General features: G+C 36.6%; 1 long non-coding RNA gene across 1 annotated transcript; it reads right to left on the reverse strand.

Annotated features, from left to right (window-relative positions):
* Positions 1-3,431: 3,431 nt before the first annotated feature.
* Positions 3,432-12,777, reverse strand: LOC133832940 (uncharacterized). The gene is made up of 3 exons (XR_009892577.1): positions 12,729-12,777; positions 10,924-12,525; positions 3,432-3,687 (listed from the first exon to the last, which is right to left on the reverse strand). It is a non-coding gene; the product is annotated as an uncharacterized LOC133832940 (long non-coding RNA).
* Positions 12,778-15,627: the final 2,850 nt, after the last annotated feature.

Here is a 15,627-nt window from a genome sequence, read left to right on the forward strand (position 1 = left end):
GGACGCGTCGAGGTTATTCAAGGACTAGAGCCTCTTGTTTACCTCAAGATGTGACATGGACAAGAAAGGGGGCTGTAACGCCCTACTACCCAAGGACCGTTACAGTGTGTATTTGAAACAGTGCTAAACTCGCTAATCGAGTCATTTGGCCATAATCGTGTAACTAAATGATTAATTACAACAAGAGATTTACAACCAGCCGACCTAAGCGGCAAAATAGGGTTTAACCCTAGTACCTCTTTCAACCCTCAGCCGTGGCGATCGAGCAGCTGCATATGTACATATCATCACCTAAGCACTCCAACTCAAGGATGGTCCAACTTTCTTTTGTCTTTACCTGCACCACATAGCACCCGTGAGCCAAAGCTCAGCAAGAAAACTTAATATGCTCATGAACAGTATAACATGTTACTAAATCATAATGTGCATGCCTAGCAATAATAGACCTATTCATGCATGCAAATAAGTTCAGATAATGATGGGGGATCCTGCCCTCCTGAATGGATGACTATCAAGTCAATCCATTCAGATGAGTGATTAACACTTTGAGGTTCTGATAACCATGCTGGGGCTTATAACCCTAATCAGATGAGTAATTAACACTTGAGATTCTGATAACCATGCTAGGGCGTGTAGCCCTAATCAGATGAGTGATTTAACACTTTGAGGTTCTGATAACCATACTGGGGCGTATAGCCCTAATAAAATGAGTGATTTAACACTTGAGGTTTTGATAACCATGCTGGGGCGTGCAGACCTAATCAGATGAGTGACTGATGAGTGAGTCACTAATGTGGGCTCAGCACCCATATCCATGTGACGATGCAGTCACCTGGGCCTTCTGGCCATGGCTCTAAGTGACTAGCCATTAGCCTAGACAAGCGCTTTTAGTTTTCATTGAACTTGAGGTCGGTCAGGCATTAATGCTCATGATGAGTCATTCAATGCTTATGTCGATTAGATCTAATCTTTTCGGCTTGCATTAAACACGCTAAAACTGTTCTTTACTCTTAAGCCAATACCATATGACCAGTGCTCAACACTACTGCCGAACTTGACTAATGAGTCACAGCTTCACAGTTAATACTGACACCATTTCCGATTCTGACTAATGAGACAGTGCCATTCACAAGTAAGCAATGCAACCAGGCATATATCATATGTTAAATATCCAACTGTAGGGCAATCAACATGCTTACTTAACAATCACTAGCATAGTCATGATCATGCACAATTTAAGAGACTCAAGCTCTGATCAAACTCATATTAAATACTCATGTCATGCACTAATCACATGTTTCTGATGCATCACATATTGGGTGCAACTTTCTTACATCTGGTTCAAGCGAGAAATAACAAATGAACAACCCTTGAGAACGATCGATCCTTTGATCCCTTAGCGGTCACCTAGTCATAACCAAATATGGAACTCCAATTAATGAAATCAACAATAAAAGGTTCTTGACCTAAACCTCACTCCCGGAACCTCGAATCATATTCAAACGGTTAGTAGATTCGATCTCAAGCCTTAGGAATTGAAACCCCGAGCCAAAAACCCTCAAAAGTGCCCAAAATATGATCAGGAAAAGCAGGGTAGTGCTACAGCACTGCCCCCCTAGCACCCCAATGCTAAAACCAGAACTGCTTTACCCTGGCTAGCGCTGCAGCGCCCTCCCTTGGGCGCTAAGCGCTAGAGCCAGGCTGAACAAGCCCTGGTTCTTCCTCCTTCGAGTTTTCCATTTCCAACCTTAAAAACTTGATCCCAAACTCCATCCAAACCCCCAAATGAACCCAAATATCTACTCTACATGTCCTAGGCATCATAACCCAAGCAACCTTTGCTAAAGCTCCCAACAATTCTCATTATCCCAATCAAAATCCCAACTGAAACTCAATAAGAAAAATAGAACAAGAACTAGAGTTTTAATGGCTAGAAACTCACCTCAATCTCAGTATCACACCCGCTTCAATAGTATAACACAACCCTAGATCATTAAGGCTCGGTTCCCTAGCTTGGTTCCTCAATGGAGCTTCAAAATTCAAAGAGAAAAGAGGAGAATAAGATGATCGGGAGAGGAAGAAATGATGCTCTATTTTCTACAGCCTTCTACAGATTCATAAGGTTTATATCTATCCTTAGGTGAAAAGACTAAAATGTCCCCAAGCCTATTTAAAACCCTTAATAGCCACCAAGGGAAAAATCATCCATTCTCGCCTATCTCGTTAATCATAATTAACACCCTCTAATTCCCGTTATTCCCAATATTGTCAAATGCTAATAAATCATATCACATTACCCTTTAATTCCCGGTAATGTTCTAATCCTCAAATTACCCCGAGACTCACCCCGAGCCCCGAAATTAACCCCGTTATGACCAAACTGAAAACTTGCATTCAAAGATCGTCTCATGCCAAATGGCTCGAACAAATCCACATTATGATGTTGTCTCACTCACAATTCACCAACATGCATGAAAATACACAATTACGCCCTCAACGGGCCAAATTACCCAAAATGCCCTTATAATAAAATGTGGACCCACATGCATGCATTTATCATCATATTATAATATAATTCACATAAACATGTATATAATCATTTAATTGCATAATAAATCAATTATGGCCCTCCGAACCTCCTAATCAAGGTCCTAAACCTTATTAGGAAATTTGGGTCATTACAGGGGCTATGTTCACAAGGATGTGATGATGATGATATTTGAATATGTTAATGATATATGATGCATGATAATGATGTATGATGTACGATGATGACATTAAGTATGATGTATGACGATGTATGGATATGATGTTGTTTGAGTCTTACGATATGATTATGTTTTGTTGTGTTTTTCTTTGTTTGTTGTTTGTACTTTCTTACTGGGCTTTTAGCTCACCCCTTCCCCCCTTTCAGGTAATAAATAGGATTTCTCTTTAGCATGCGTGGTGATGTGGGGAGTTTCGACATCAGAGTGTGTATGGCATGGGGGTATCCTATGGGCGAGAAACGATTAGCTTAAACGCTAATTTTAAAGAATGATGTTATGTTTTATTTTGGTTTCAAAACTTATTAGTGGGACTTGAACTATATTTATTTTTTAAAAATGTTGCATGAGAACTTTCTATTTTATTTTAAACTATTGGACCCAACTTGCATGTTTTAGCAAGGCCCAACTGAAATTTTCATATAATAAGAGGTTTTCTTTTATAAGTTTATGAGCATGGAAATATTTTACAAAGTATTAGTCTAGGGCTTTTTACAATTAGGATTCTTGGCAAGTTGTTTCTATCTAACTGGATATCTTTTGTAACGCCCTGGCTACCCCAGAACAGTTACGGAGAACGGTAAACCAGAAATTTGACCCGCTACCCGAGTCCTTTGGCTAAAAACGTGATCTAAGTGTCATTAACAGGTTAAGGTGTAAAACCAGTAAAAAGGAAAGGGCACTTTTCATTAAGTAAATAAACTGCTCATGAGCCTTTTTAAAATGTTTACAAGTAGTTCATGTTACAAAAGAGTTGCTACAGTTCCAAATATACAATCCCCGCCGCCCTAAGCGGCAAAAATAGGGTAAACCCCTAGTCCCTCTGAGAACTCCTTGACCGTGGCGGTCAAGCGGCCCTGCATGTACATCACATCGCCCAAGCTCTCCACTCAAGGCTGGCCAAGTTTTTCCTTCCCTTTACCTGCACCACATAGCACCCATGAGCCAAGGCCCAGCAAGAAAACATAATAAAACATGATATAATATCAACAATGATCATAACAACCATTCAGGACCTATCAGTCCAACAAATAGGTGACAATAGACAAAAGTCACAATAATGAGCATCGCTCCTTCTAGCCGTGTGACGTTAGGGCCACCAGGGCTTAACTGAATAGTGATTCATTTATAAATTCGTTTAGGACAGGTGCAAGGTGATTAGTCACCAACATAACCTTCCTCACGACTCTGGAGTCGAAACTATGGACAACGTCCCTTAGCCATGTGACAAACAGTCACCAGAGTCATATACCTTGGCTATATTCATCTGGTTGTAAGCCAGGCAAGCACTTATAAGTTTCTCGACCCTAGGGTCGGTCTGGCATTAATGCTATAGAGCCATTCAATGCATGATTCTCGACTTTAGAGTCGGTCCCTGACTAGTCAGTGTCTCAAACTGGTAAACAACGTTCAATAGCATTTAATATGCAACCCATGTCCACATATATCAACCAACATGCCTTAATATCAAACCATGCATGTCATATACCTATACAGGGTGCAACTGTATTCATACACTGTTTTCTTACCTCTGGTTCGAGTGAGAATTACTATATGAACGACCCCTGAGAACGATCAACCTTTAAATTCCTCGACGGTCACCTGGTCATAACCAAAATATAGGATTCATCAATAAAAATGATAACTGAGGGTTCCCAAACCAAATCCCAGCCCCCGAGACCTCAAAAACTACACAACCGGGTACTAGGTCCAACCTCGAGGCCTATGGTTTGAATCCCTAAGCTAAAAACCACTTTTAGCAAAATTTGGCCTTATGGGCCGCGGCCCCAAAAAGCCGTGCCGTGGCACGCCCCCAAGCCCTATCTGCCAGACGCTCATGGGCCGCGGCACACAAAAGCTGTGCCGCGACACCCAGCCCAATTCAGCAACTAGCCCACGCTCAAACCAGATTTCCCCCTGTGCGTTTTTCTCTCAAAACAGCCTCCCAAACCATCATAAAACCTCCTCCAAATATGTAATTGAACCCCCATATAACAACCTTAGCTCACTCACATTAAACCCCAATCAACCTAACACCAAAAACCTCCTTTAATTCATACTTCCCACATCAAAATCCGTGAACTAAAAACTATAAGCAAAACAGAGCATGTATAAAAACCAGTGGATAAAACTCACCTTAGAACTGATTTTGGACCTCCCACACAAGCTAAAACAAGTCTCCAATCCAACCCTTAAGTTCCTCTAGCTTGAACTATCACCAAGAACACAAAACCATCAAAGGAGAAATGAAGAAGATGAGGCTATGGGAAGGTACGGGAAGAGAAAGTAGAACCCCTGTTTTGTTCTATTTTATTCTACAGCCTTCTAAGTTATTTAGCCAAATATATCCTTCCAAAAAGACCAAAATACCCCTTATGTCATCTTAAGCCTCCAAAGCCACCCCAAGGGCAAAATTGGTACATTCCGCTAAACCCGTTAATTATAATTAACGCTTCCCAATTCCCGCTAATCTCAATATCCTCAAACACCAATATTTCATAACCCGTTACCCTAAAATCCCCGGTAACGCTATAACCTTTAATATCACCCCGAGACTCACCCCGAGCCCCGAGCACAGACCTGTTATGACCAAACCGATAAATCATGTTTAAAGATCGTCTCATGTCGAAATTCTCGAACCAATCCACATTATAATGTGGTCTTACAATATATCATTAACATACAACAAACATTCAATTATACCCTCAACGGGCCAAATTACCATAATACCCCTGTAAACAAATATGGACTCTCATGTATGCTTTTAACATCATATTATAATATAATTCTCATAAACATGCATAAACACATTTAATGGCACAATTAAACAGTTATGGCCCTCCCGGCCTACTAATCCAACCATTAACCATAATAGGGAATCCGGGGCATTACAACTATCCCCTCCTTACAGAAATTTCGTCCTCGAAATTTACCTGAACAGCTCGGGATACTGACTCCGCATATCAGACTCCAGCTCCCAGGTCGCCTCCTCGACCTTGCTGTTCCTCCACAATACCTTAACCAAAGGTATCGTCTTGTTCCTAAGGACTTTATCCTTCTGATCAAGTATCTGAACAGGTTGCTCCTCAAAGGAGAGATCTGGCTCAAGCTCCAGATCTTCATAACTCAAAACATGTCTCTCATCAGATACATACCTCCGAAGAGCGGACACATGAAACACATTATGCACGGCCGACAACGCCGGAGGCAAAGCTAGCCTGTAAGCCACCTGACCAATCCTCTCCAGGATCTCAAATGGACATACAAACCTGGGACTCAGCTTGCCTTTCTTCCTAAACCTCCTCACCCCTTTCCATGGCGAGACTCTAAGGAAGACATAGTCTCCTACCTGGAACTCCACGTTCCTGCGTTTGGGATCTGCATAGCTCTTCTGTCTACTTTGAGAAGTAAGCATCCGAGCTCTAATCTTATCAATAGCCTCACTGGTCCTCTGAACTGCTTCAGGACCCAAGTATCTCCTTTCATCTGTCTCATCCCAATGAATGGGAGATCTACACTTCCTACCATATAGCATCTCATAAGGTGCAACACCAATGGTAGACTGGTAACTGTTATTATAGGAGAACTCTATCAAAGGCAGATACTTACTCCATGATCCACCGAAGTCCAGCACACATGCCCACAACATGTCTTCTAATATCTGGATCGTCCTCTCAGATTGCCCATCTGTCTGAGGATGATAAGCTGTACTGAACTTCAGTCGTGTACCCATGGCTGTCTGTAAACTCTTCCAGAACTTGGAAGTGAACGTAGGGTCCCGATCTGACACGATCGACCTAGGAGCTCCATGGAGGTGCACGATCTCTCTCACATAGAGATCTGCATACTGGTCAATGGTATAGGTAGTCCTCACTGGTAGAAAGTGAGCTGACTTGGTATAACGATCCACTATCACCCAAATGGAATCATGCTGACCAACTGTCCTGGGCAAGCCCACCACAAAGTCCATTGTGATATCTTCCCACTTCCACTCTGGGATATCCAGAGGCTACAGTAACCCTGCCGGCCTCTGATGCTCAGCCTTGACCTGCTGACATGTCAAGCACTTAGCCACATATTCCACTACATCTCTCTTCATCCCTGGCCACCAGTACAATGATCTTACATCCTGGTACATCTTCGTGGTGCCTGGATGCAAAGAGTAAGGTGTAGTATGAGATTCATCCAGAATCTCCCGCCTCAACGCAGTGTCTAACGGAACACATATCCGTCATTTGTATCTCAATAACCCCAAATCAGACACTGTATAATCCCTGGATGCTCCAGCCAAGACATCCTCTCTAATCTTGATCAGCTGTGGATCACTCAACTGACCCTCTTTAATCCTCTCTAGCAGCGTAGACTGTAGCGTAACATTGGCCAACTGGCCCACTAGCAACTCTATACCAGCTCTGGTCATATCATTAGCTAACTCCCTGGCTATCAGCCTAATACCATGAATCTGTCCCGGACCCTTCCGGCTTAAAGCATCAGCTACCACGTTGGCTTTCCCTGGGTGATACAAAATCTCACAATCATAATCTTTCACTAATTCCAGCCAACGCCTTTGCCTCATGTTCAAGTCCTTCTGGGTGAAGAAGTACTTCAGGTTCTTGTGGTCTGTATAAATCTCACACTTCTCTCCACAGAGATAGTGTCTCCATATCTTTAAAGCAAAAACCACTGCTGCCAACTCTAGATCATGGGTAGGATACCTCTTCTCGTACTCCTTCAGCTGACGAGAAGCATAAGCTATAACTCTCTCTGATTGCATCAAGACATAGCCCAAACCCTGATGAGAAGCATCGCAGTATATCACAAACTTCTCCTGGTCTGTAGGAAGACTCAGAACTGGAGTTGTAATCAACCTCTGTTTCAACTCTTGGAAGCTGTTCTCACATTTGTCTGACCACACAAACTTCTGACCCTTGCGTGTCAACTCAGTCGACGAAATAGTAATCTTTGAGAACCCTTCCACAAAATGTCTGTAATACCCTGCCAATCCAAGGAAACTCCTAATCTCAGAAGCATTCTTTGGCCTTGGCCAATCTCTGACCGCTTCAATCTTTGATGGATCCACTCTAATCCCCTCCTTACTGACAATGTGCCCAAGGAAGGACACCTGAGACAACCAGAATTCACACTTTTTAAACTTCGCAAACAATCTGTGTTCTCTCAACCTCTGCAGAACCAACCTCAGATGATGCTCATGCTCTGACTCAGTCTGAGAATATACCAGAATATCATCGATAAAGACGATCACAAACTGATCTAAATAATCTTTGAACACCCTGTTCATCATATCCATGAAAGCGGCAGGGGCATTAGTCAACCCAAATGACATAATTGGAAACTCATAATGCCCATACCTAGTACGAAAAGCGGTCTTCGGTATGTCTCCCTCCTTAACCCTCAACTGATGATAACCAGAACGAAGGTCAATCTTAGAGAATACCGTCTTACCCTGCAATTGATCAAACAGATCGTCTATCCTTGGCAAAGGATACCGGTTCTTAATTGTCAGCTTATTCAGTTCTCTGTAATCTATACACATCCTCAGAGAACCATCTTTCTTCTTTACAAACAGAACTGGCGCTCCCCAAGGTGAAAAGCTAGGTTTGATAAAACCCAAATCCAACAGCTCTTGCAGCTGTACCTTTAATTCTTTCAACTCAGCTGGGGCCATAATCCACTCTACATGTCCTAGGCATCATAACCCAAGCAACCTTTGCCAAAAACCCCCAACAATTCTTATCATCCCAATCAAAATCCCAATTGAAACTCAACAAGAAAAGCAGAGTAAGAACTAGAGTTTTAATGGCCAGAAACTCACCTCAATCTCAGTATCACACCCTCTTCAATGGTAGAACACAATCCTAGATCATCAAGGCTCGATTTCCTTGCTTGGTTCCTCAAATGGAGCTTCAAAATTCAAAGAGAAAATAGGAGAAGAAGATGATCAGGAGAGGAAGAAATGATGCTCTGTTTTCTACAACCTTCTACGGCTTCTTAAGGTTTATATCTATCCTTAGGTGAAACAACTAAAATGCCCCCAAGCCTATCTAAAACCCTTAACTGCCACCAAGGGAAAAATTGTCATTTCCCGCCTATCTCGTTAATCATAATTAACACCCTCAAATTCCCATTTTTCCCAATATTCTCAAATGCTAATAAATCATATCTCATTACCCTTTAATTCCCAGTAATGTTCTAATCCTCAAATTACCCCGAGACTCACCCCGAGCCTCGAAATTAACCTTATTATGACCAAACCGAAAACTTGCATTCAAAGATCGTCTCAAGCTGAATGGATTGAACAAATCCACATTATGATGTGGTCTCACTCACAATTCACCAACATGCATGAAAATACACAATTACGCCCTCAATTGGCCAAATTACCCAAAATTCCCTTATAATAAAATGTTGACCCACGTGCATGAATTTATCATCATATTATAATATAATTCACATAAATATGCATATAATAATTTAATTGCACAATAAATTGATTATGGTCCTCCCGGCCTCCTAATCAAGTTCCTAAACCTTATTAGGAAATTTGGGTCATTAGAGGGGCCATTTTTACAAGGATGTGATGATGATGTTTATGATGATGATATTTGAATATGTTAATGATATATGATGTATGATGTACGATGATATCGTTAAGTACGATTTATGACGATGTGTGGATATGATGTTGTATGAGTCTTACGATATGATTATGTTTTGTTGTGTTTTTCTTTGTTTGTTGTTTGTACTTCCTTACTGGGCTTTTAGCTTACCCCCTTTCCCCCTTTCAAGTAATAAATAGGTTTTCTCTTTGGCACGTGTGGTGATGTGGGGAGTTCTGATGTCAGAGTGTGTATGGCGTGAGGGTATCCTATGGGCGAGTAAACGATTAGCTTAAACGCCAATTTTAAAGAATGATGTTATGTTTTATTTTGGTTTCAAAACTTATGAGTGGGACTTGAACTATATTTATTTTTAAAAAATGTTGCATGAGAACTTTTTATTTTATTTTAAACTATTTGGCTCAACTTGCATGTTTTAGCAAGGCCCCACTGAAATCTTCATATAATAAGAGGTTTTCTTTTATAAGTTTATGAGCATGGAGATGTTTTACAAAGTATTAGTCTAGGGCGTTTTACAATTAGGATTCTTGGCAAGTTGTTTCTGTCTTTCTGGATATCTTTCCATGTGAGGAAGTAAGTGTTAAATCCCCTTACTAATCTCTCCCACTAATTTCCTCCCACAGTGATTGCAAATTGCTTTTTATTTTACCATCAATCTTTTGCAATGTAAAATGATCCCATGCAGGAGATGTTTTCTTTCTTTTTATACCTCTACTCTCATTTCCATCACTTCTATTATCAAGAGATTACACTTCTTGTATATTTGTTGAAGGAACGAAATCAACATCATCCACAAAATTAGACTCGGTAACATCTTGGGTAGACATGCTTATATGTTTGATCTAACTCACATTACATCAACATTATAAAATATATCAAAATAATGATGCATGCAAAACTTTTAAAAATGATAACTAGATCTATAAAACATCGGGCAACATTTCTCCTATTTTATTGACCTAACCATATGTCAATATCAATTAAAACAATCAAACAACACACAAGTTTTCAACCTTATATCATCACAACACACAAATATCTCAGAACCTACTTCACTAAGACACACAAGTTCTCAACCTTCCGTTATTACTGCAGCACACAAAAATCTCAGAACCTACTTCACTATGGATGAATATGTAAGATATTCAAACTCTTCTAAATTTTATAAAGTTATTAACAAAAAAATTAAATTATAGAAAATAAAATCATTTAAATATTATAATGGCACAAATCATGAAAATAAAACCTACAAGCTCTTCTAGAAAATGATTTCACAAAGAAGAATAAAAAAAATCGTATTCTTAGCTCAACCATTTGAATTATTTATTCTCTTTCTCAAAGTTGTTAGAGATAAATAACACTTTGTGCTACAATTTATATTATAAACTTCAACAAACAAGTTGATCTTGGAACCAAAACAGCCAACACATGTAGAGCATCTTAGAAAGAGACAATCAACCAGAAAAGAACAAGTCTTGAAGGAAGAATAGATCATCAAAAGTGAAGTAACAAGCTATTACCCTTATATAGAGTTCATGAACCTCTTGGAAAAAGCTCTTTATGCCATCATCATTCTGGGAATCATGAAGTAGCATCAGTCGTGTATGTATGCTTTTAGTTAAAGAGAACAAGAAACAAAAACACTAGTGCAAGAAGCATTTCATCTAATTTCAGGCAATAACATAATAATAAATGAATTGGTATGAACTAATTATTTCTAGCAGTGTTGAATTTGAGGCAAGTATCGAGAATATGCAATTATTTCCCAAATATATAGATAGTTATATAAAACTAGAGCATTCATATTTCCAAGTTTGATGGTATATCCACGTAATGAAGATAATGTTATTAAGTTGTATCGTTAAGTTAATAAATGATCATTTTAAAACAAGGAAAAATAAAACTAATGAGAAAAAGACAAACAAACAACCTATTCTGCTTCTTTATCATGTTCAATAAAAGATTTCATTGACTAGAGAAAGTTGAGAAAAACATCATAAGATTCCATTAAAATGAATTAACGAGGTTCAAGAGACCAAAAATGAGACTACTACCTATAATTAAACCAATATGACCACTACAAATAAACTCATCTTTGTATGAATTCATTATAATATATCCAAACATGATTTGGTACCTAATCATACATAGGTACAGTCCCATGAAATCTAGTAAAAGAGATAATGGACTAAAGAAAAGATAATAAAAAAAATGAAGTCTAACAATAAGTGAATAACAAGATTACTACAGTAGATTGTTGTTGCAAAATCTTTTTATTTTTTTCTTTCTGATTCTTTGCTCCCTGAAAGTTTAAAATCCTCAACTCAATTGATTAGCAAGAATGACCATAACCAATTAAGCAACCAAATCAGAATGCATATGAGACAAAATAAGAACAGGAGAAAATCTTACTATCAATCAATATCAGTATCAGCTTTACCATTCTTAGTAATAGAATAGGAAACAGACCTATCAAGTTTTGACCCAATAAAGCTCCATACCAATAAGTATTGAAACTCAAAGGAAACTAAAGAAAACAGTCAGAGCCAAAACAAGTCAAGCAGAAGAAAGAAAAGAAAATACATACAAGTTTCAATAGTTCAAATATGATTAAGGTGTTTCTGTTCTGATACTCTTCAAGAGGGGTATATAAATATAATAATTGACTCTTATTCTGCAGCAATCGTCGGGTCTGGACATTCCATGGTAAGTAAGAATAATATTTGCTTCGACATAATGCACAAACAATTTTTTTTTTAAGTGATGATACTACTGAAAGAGGGAATGAAACCACCTACTGTACTATTGTGTTGTATAGGACAAAATAATCAGTTTGTTTTCCCAAAGAAAGACGAGGAATCAAAAAACAAAAACCCTATTCTACTATGTCTTTGTATCAATCAATTTTGAGACTTTGAGTAGCAAAACTCAGGTGAGAAAAGAGAATAACTGAGCCCATCTACCTTTAATTAAACCAATATAATCACTACAAATAAACTCATAACATTTATAAATAATAAGTTGAAAAAAAAACTTCAATTCACAATATTGTAAGGATATGACAAGCAGTAACATATATTGAAACAACAAGATCATTAAACCGGTCTATTGCCTTCAAAAACCTGCAAGGAATTTAAGAAAACAAAACTGTTAGAATGAATGACAATATTACTTTAGTGTCCAGCTAAACAACAGAGCATCTCTTTCAAATGTTTGATAAAACCCCAAATAAGGAAAACCTAGGTGAGAGAGAGAGAACCCAGATGAGAAAGAAAGAACCCACAAGAGAGAGAGAGAGAAAACCCAGATGAGAGAGAGAACCTACGAGACAGAGAGAGATCGGTTGAACTGAAGAAGAAGATGAAGAAGAGCAGAGACTCTTATTTAAGGTATTTAAAAAAATGTTCTTTAAAAAAACAAAACAAAAGAGCTACCGGGGCGGGTTACGACCCACCCCATAATAATCAGTACCAGATCGGATTGGGGCAGCTCCCTGTCCTGCTTTTCGACCCGCTTAATCTGGACCATAATCAATTCGTCATATTAGAGCTCCGACCCGCCCCGCTCCACTGGGTCATTTTAACATTCCTAACAGCTGCTTGAAATAATAAGCATCAGGTACGCTTGGCCAGCTCTAAGGATGGTTGTATGGGCCCGATGTTACTCTATGGTCACTTATCTAGATTGAATGCATGCACGAGTAGGGTTATTAATGCTAGGCATGATAATTATGATTATGTGATATGATGATTTACTTCTTATGAGCATGATTATATTTTCTTGTTGAGCCTCGGCTCATGGGTGCTAAATGGTGCAGGTAAAGGAAAAGAAAAGCTAGACCAGCCATGAGTTGGAGAACTTCAGGGGCAGAGTGTACATATGCAGCCTGCTCAACCGTCACGATTGAGATTATCAGTTGGAACTAGGGTTGAACCCTGATTTTGCCGCTTAGGTCGACTTTTATATTTATTTTGGAGTTTGTAACAATGTTAACATTGTTGGGATCCCATGTATTGAAATCAAACTCTTTTAATGAAATGTTTGACTTTTGACCAAAAAGTTTTAGTACCTAAACCTGTGGTTAGTTTCAATTACACATTTTATGTCCAAATGACTCGTTTAGAGAGTTAAGCACTATTTAATTACACAGTGTAACTATCCTAGATTAGGAGGACGTTACACGTTGGCTCTCAATTGCTCAAGAGAATAGTAATCAATAATTTCAGTTTCAAGGTATTCTATCTCTCTCTCTCTATATATATATATGTATATATATATGTGAATATATGTGTATATATACATATTGTGTATCTAAAATTGTTGGTTCATCTATATCTTATGTGATAATTTAATTTTTAAATTTTTAGTACTAAATATATTTTTTGCAACATGATTTTGTACAACATGGTGTTGTTTGCAACCATATACTTTCTCAAATCTCCAAAAGCATTAAACAAAAAAACAAAACAATAAAAAAACCAACAAAAAAACAAAACAATAAAAAAACCAAAAACAAAAAATAAACAAATTTAGAATTGTTGGCTTTGTGATTTGGTACAATACAACGATTTTAGGCCTTTTCTTTTGGAGGATGGCACAAATCTATGTTTGATTGTGTAAAAACAAGAAAAATCAGGGATCACAAAATTATTTCTTTCGTATTAGATAAATATATATTATAGTAATGATCATAGTTAAAATCCATACTGATCATATAGCTAATTAAAAACGTTGATGGATAACTAATAAAAATTATAAAAGTAATTGATAGAGTCATAACCGAATTATTCAAAATTTGAATAGTCATTTTCGTTTTTTTAAAAAAAAATTTGAATGGAATAAAATTAAACAACTTCATAACAAACTTAATAAATCGATGATGATTATTGTTATAACTATTTACTTTATTAATTATTTATATATAAATATTTTATGTAATAATTAAAATATCTATATAATTATAATTATAATATTAGACAATTTTGATCTTATTTAATATTTTAGCTGAAAAGTTACTGAACACATTAGTACACAAATGGTTTAATAGATTGTCTTCAATTGGCAATGACTTTCCTAGAGATATTTGAAGCCTTGTGGGAAATAATTTATTTTTAAGTTGAGGCCAAATGAGTATAATTTGAAAGGAGAACTTGAGAATTTTACTATGTCAAAGATTTTCATGTTAAATGAAAAATTGGAACGAGAACATGAATTGAAGGAAGGAAAAAAAAATGCTTACCTATGATAAGTTCACTTTATGGAAAAAAAATATATGATGGAAATAAATTAATTAAAATATAAAAATAATATAAAATAAACCAAAAAAATGATTTTTAAAACATATAATTTTAATTATTATAAAGATTGCGCGAGACGCAATTATATTATCTAGTTTTTAAATAAAACTAAGCAAACGTGCATCTTGCTTATACTATATATATATATTCTTATATGTCAAATTTTAATAATCGATTAATGTAAACCATATTAATTAGGTGAAATATATATATATATATATTTATATATATACTCTACCCTCAATTATTAATAATTAAAAAATAAATAAACAGTAAACATTGATATTTTTAGTATTTTTGTTGTAAATTAATAATTTTTAGTAAACATTGAGTATTTTTGTTGTAAAAAGATCCACAAAATAATAAAAATAAGTGGGTGAAGTCCTCATAAACTTTTGAAACAATTTTCCAACAAAATATTTTATATCTTTATATATTATAATTGTGAGTTTAACGGAAATTGTCGTTCTCCGTTAGATTTAACACTTTTTTTTTATTGTTTTCTAACACCGTTAGTTTTAAAGTTATTTAAATAAGGTAAATAAATTTAGAAGCAAACTAAAAAGTAATAAAGTCATTTAAATAAGGTAAATAAATTTAAAAAAATAAAAAATTAATAAATGAAGCATATAATTTCTCATCATATATTTTAAAATTTCATATTAAAGAATTTTAATTATTCTATCAATTATGTTTTCAAAACCATAACTAATAAATATTTATGTGCTTAAATTTATTTATAATTATTTATTTTATCATTTAATCTATTTTTTTTATCCAAACATATAAATAAACATATTTTCTTATTTTGTTTAATAGTTTTTTTTAATGAGAAATTATTTCTTTTATTAATTACTCTAATTTTTTGCTGTATAGAAATTATTTTTTAATGAATAATATATATAAAAAAGTTGGATTTAAAATTTT

This window comes from Humulus lupulus, chromosome 1, assembly GCF_963169125.1.
Source record: "Humulus lupulus chromosome 1, drHumLupu1.1, whole genome shotgun sequence".
Classification (NCBI taxonomy): Eukaryota; Viridiplantae; Streptophyta; class Magnoliopsida; order Rosales; family Cannabaceae; genus Humulus; species Humulus lupulus.